This window comes from Panicum hallii, chromosome 7 (genome assembly GCF_002211085.1).
Source record: "Panicum hallii strain FIL2 chromosome 7, PHallii_v3.1, whole genome shotgun sequence".
NCBI lineage: Eukaryota > Viridiplantae > Streptophyta > Magnoliopsida > Poales > Poaceae > Panicum > Panicum hallii.
Window position 1 is genome coordinate 43904729 of NC_038048.1, and position 5778 is coordinate 43910506.

Genomic DNA, 5778 nt, shown 5'->3' on the forward strand with positions numbered 1-5778 from the left:
AATCCTATTTTGGTCCCAAATCTTGTACTGATAAAACTATGGGTTGCACCAGAATCAAAAAGTATAATAGCAGGATGATGGTGTAGAATGAATGTACCCGTCATTACTGGTGCACCTTCTGGGAGTTCCGATAGAGTGGTGAAATTCACTCTTCCTTGACGGACCTGCATCATTTGCTTCTTGCCTCTATTCTGGGAGTTGGAGTTGGAAGCCTGTCCAGGAAATGTCTTCTTGGGTTGGGGCAGTCTTTAACAAAATGTGCTGGACTACCGCAGTTGAAACATCGATTGGTGTTATTTCCTTGATTAGACTGCGGAAGGTTCGGCCTTGGACCAACTGGTCGCTGCTGCTGCTGATACTGAGGCACTGGTGGCCTGTTATATCGGGGCGGCTGAGGAGGTCTAGCTACCCATCTGCCTGTGGGAGCATTTCTGGGCGGAGCTCGGAAAGTCGGGTTTTGAACTAACCGATACCTCGAAGGTTGTGCGTTCGAGGGTCCAGTAGATACTTTTTGCTTCTTCTCAGCACGATGTGCCGAGATACAGTCCTCTTGGGTAATGGCCATATTGACCAATTCATTAAAATTGTTAGCCTTGACCAAATTCAAGCGCTCCTTCAGCTTAGTGTTCAATCCACGACGGAAACGATCTTTCTTCTTGATGTCTGTGTCAGCATGGTAGCCTGCATACTGGCACAAATGATTAAAGGCTTGTGCATATTGGAGTACCGTGCTGTTCCCTTGAGTCAGTGCCAAAAATTCATTGAGCTTCCGCTCAATGAGTCCTTCCGGGATATGGTGCGCTCTGAAGGCTGTCTTAAATTCTTCCCAATTGACAACATGTCCATCTGGCTGCATTGCATAGTAATTGTCCCACCAAATGCGAGCGTTACCCCGAAGCTGCTGTGCTGCGAAGAGAGTCTTGTTTGCTTCGGAGCATGGGACAGAAAGTAATGCAAACTTGGATTCGATAGTACGGAGCCATGCATCTGCATCAAGAGGTTCTTCCGTCTTATGAAAAAGTGGGGGCTGCGTACTAAAGAAATCCTGATATCCCGCTGATGGATGCTCCTCACGTCCACGTTGAGGAGAACGGAACTGATGTTGCTGGGCCTGCACTAGCATGTTTAGGAGTTCAGTCTGACGGGCCATCACTTCCGCTAGATTTGGTGGCGGCGGAGGTGGTTGTTGTGAACCACTAGCTTGTTCCTGTCTGAATCCCTCCGGGGTTCCGCGCGTAGCTCCAACCATCTGAAATATAGAAGTTATCCATGAGCATTCGCCAATACTTGCTTCTAATTTCAGAAATCATATCATAGCATATACTAGCACAGTGCAAAGTAACAACTCCAAATCTCAAGTGTTACTCCAGAAACTCAAATTTTCCTAACCAACTGAAACTTATTCCATGTTACACCACAATGTTCCAAACCAGACCGTACATAGGTTTGCCACATATTCTACAACAAGTGGCTCGCACATCATCCAACTACTCACTCCTATGTCACACTATAACACACTTTCTACATCTAGGATGTCATCAGCTCAAACGAGTCTAGAGGTCATCGAGGTTGCCCACGGATGACTGACTACCGGAGGAGGAATGATAAGGACTAAGAACAGGATCTCCATGTTCAGAGTCAATCCCAGAAACTCCTTCGACTTCTTCAGGGTCTTCTTCTTCATCATCTTCTGGTTCATTGGCACCCGGTTGCGCTGGTTGTTCATGAAGCATGTTGATGTGGTCAATAGCTTCGCCCAGATTAAGATTGAGCTCATGAACTTGCTCTTGAAGGAAGTCAATAACAGTGTCACGTTGAGTAATAAGGGCGTCACTCTCAACAATCTGTTCTTCTCGATGCTGTATAGTTTCTTCGTGCTGAGTAATTTCTTCTTCCTTGGTAGTGATAGTAGCTTGGAGTGCCTCAATCTGCGTATTCTGTTGGCCAACCTGATTACGATACCTTTGGGCGATGTTGGTCAAGCGATAGATACCGTGCTGCTGAAGTGTCTGATAACGATACTGTGCACTCATGAATCGGACAGCAGTACGTAGGGTTTCTCCAGCCAGAGTTCCCAGCAAATGGTCACAGTATGCCACTCTGAAAGTCCATTCCGGGTCACGAGAATCCATTGCAGGAAACAAGCCGATAGGATATCCTGCAACTTCCTCAGGATGTTGATCACAGAAGATATGGATAGCTTCTATAGCTGCCGCTTCAAAAGTATCGGCAAGGCGATGACCAACCACATTTACTTCAATCGGTGACCACAAAGATAAGGTAGGATGCGGAGGAATAGTCATTTTTACTCGGCATCGAGGAACATCTTCTTCATCATACTCTACTCCATCATAAGGTGGAGGCTCAGGGTAGCCAAACACCTGGAGAGATTCCCACAAAAGACGAGGAAAACCTTCCCAATGCAAGGCATTGGTATGAGCGTGTCCTGCGGAATCCCAAAAGAACCTGGGAAACTCAGCCATCTGAAACAAGGACTCAAATGGTGAGATTATGAGTTTCAACCATACTCCTTGAGAAGACTGCGGAAAAAATGTGAGTTAGCTTGATAGATTGGTTGGAATGCAGCTATTCTCACAGAGTAAAGGAAACCAGATGACCTACCCTGATAACAGCAGAGTCTAAAAATTGAAAGATCGCTCTAGATCTTAAGAATAAAGTAATAGAGATAGAAACATTAACCTTAAGGCTATCCAAAAACTAATCACTTTACTATACTAAGTGCTAATATTTCCTAACCAACCATGACACTCATTCAACCAAATCAAGGAATATGCATGCACGTGCTACACGTCCTCACATTCAAAATAACTTCCAAAATACTTGGACTTATGCGAGTAGTTTCGGTGGCACAATATATTCGTCTCTCCCCATAATAGCTAGTCGGATATCCCTATTCGTCTTAACCTATTTAATCGTGGTTAGTGTACCTGCAGAAAAACCACAATGAATATATGGACCTTTCATGCCAGCACTCATGAAAGCGTCCCCAAACATTACTGTTCACTATAGAAACAGCATCTGTACAATTACCGCCGTACAGACAACGTTAACATACGTCATTGAAACAACGTATTCACAAGATACCGCAAAATGCGGGGGTATTGCTATACCCTATTACTGACCTTATACTCCCAATATCATCAACCTAAGTTGATATATTGGCAGCATCTCAAGTAGGCCACTGCTTGAGAAACAGCGTTCGGTTCGCATCACCGACGGGAAGGCTAACTCCCCAGTTAGCTGAGGATCCTTACCTTCTTACCTCACCATCGAAGATGTCGTTACAGAAAGTAAAGTTGGATTGTGCACAAATTTAAGTCTAGCAGAAATGTAGTGCTGGAAGTTAGAGTCGTATACATATACTATAGCCACCTATAATTCCCATATTAACATTACATTACCCTAGGGCTTTACGTACTAAGCACAATCCTTAACGAATCCAACGTAGTTTTGCCAAATACTTTGTTGGTCAAACTTTTATACTGAAAGCATTTTTAGGGTAAAATGTATCTCTGGAGTAACCTTATAGCTCTGATACCAGCTGTGGCAGAACCAACCTGAATTATACCGGCTCAAGTACGCGAGTCCAATTCCGAGGCCACCAACGTGCTTCAAACGGTATAATCCCTTGGCCTGTCGGGTAACGTCCCGATAAACCACCGAACACAGGATCAAATAAGGTTACCTCACACGAAGGTGAACGGTGAGTCCAGAGATACAATCACCATCATATTTTACATAACAGACACTTATATTACAAAAGTTTGCAGAGTAACACAAGTACTAGAGTGCTAGAAGTGATTACAAACCATTTAAAACAGTTGAGTTCTTAGCAGCGGAAATTAAAGTACGATAATTATACACGTCGACAGTATTAACATCATGCTAAGCCCGAGCATGACATTACTCGCTAGGGTCGGTGTTGGCCGGGGACGGTTCCCACTCCACGGACCAACCATCAGGCACAGCAGAAGGCCAAGGCGTAGGGTAAGTAGGGTCTTCAGAGACATTACCTGAAAAACACATAACTAGCAAGGCTGAGTATACTAATACTCAGCAAGACTTAACCGGGGTTGGGTATACTTAGCCCATAACTAGACCATGCAGGCTTTGTAAAAGTTCTGGTTCAGTTTTTGCTGAAAAGCCGTAAAGAGTAGGTCCTTAATTCATATTTTAACTTTCAGATTCTAGTTGTTTTAACCATTCTAGGTAAGCACCTATAACTACTTCAAGCATGGTACAATTCTTTAATCAAACATCATCTTTGATAATCATAACATTGCCCTTCTTACTCTATGTGGTAAAAGAGATAAGCAGTCTCAATCTTCGTGAGAGGCGGACGATTCTGAATCGAATTTTAACCCTTGCAAGGTAAACCTAACACACACGCTTGGAATACCAACAGGGCGTTCCGAAGCAACCGTTTGCCTTTCATTCCGGGTCGTGGAACAATACCACCACAAGCGACTGCTGGACTATACGCACATCCAATGTGCAGGACATACGTCTGTAGCGCGACTACATGACCGTATTCCTGTCTGCTCTGCAGAACGTACTCTCACAGTCGGTGCGTGTAAACATAAAATAAAAGTCGAGTGGTGGGAGACGAGTCCACTTGCCGGGCCGATTGGTTACTAGGCTTACCGCTTACCATATTTCGCGGGCATGTGGCTAGTACTTTCAAACGCTTAACTGCCACTACCACACACTGCGACCTTAACCAAATTCATCAACACAGACGGGGTATCACTTTCTTCCATGAATTTCAAGTAACCCCGTCCGTCATCCTTTATAGTGATTGCAGGAAAGAAAATAATCAATTCCTATATCGCCGCGAGTGACAGGAAATCACTCGACTTCTACCGGTCCTATTAGCATAGCACTAGTCGGACTCAGGTTCTAATGTTCAATACATTGGTTCCTATAAATATGCATCTAGGGTTTCATTTCAATTCCTAGACTTAATGCATAAATATAGATAAATAAGCATAGGTTGCAGTGTAAATAAAATAATAGGATATGTCCGGGGCTTGCCTTCACTGGCGGGTCTGGGGTCAGAAATATTAATAAAACCTTCCGAACTCGGGTTCGGGGCTTCAGTTAATTCCTCAGTGAGGTTCCCGGCTTCAGAGATTTCCACTTCAGGCTCCTGGAGGATCTGATAGTCACCGTCGGCCGGAAACGTCAAGTCTATATGCGATCAAAAGGATGCAGTTTAGAAAATGCATTAATCTATATTCTATTTCACGATAAAGTTGCAATCCAATACATTCAACATTACACACTAGCAAACAACACAAACTCCCATACTGGGTAGTCATTTATCGAGTATTAAGTAAATTACTTAGTCACATTAAGCAGTAGGGTTATCTACACTGAGCAACATGGTTAGCCACCCTAACACTTATCTAACTACCTTAAGTAGCATGGTGGATTATTTTAAATTTGAAAATTCCAAAAATAAAAGAGATTTAAGTTTAAATCAAAGTTAGGTTTGTAACTTGCACAAAGTTATTTAGAGTTCATAGAACATTCATGTCAAATTTCATAAGTAAACAACATGAAATGACAAGGTTAAGTATTCATTACTCCTTAGACTTAGATTTAAAAATACAGATAGAAATATTTTTGTTTCAAACTAAGCTCTATTAACAAAAGTCATAGAGTTTGAAATCTATTTTCTAACAAAACTGGTTTTTGCTATTTTTGGATTTTTCTGTGAATTACTACAATTTTACAAGACAGGGAAAGCTCTCA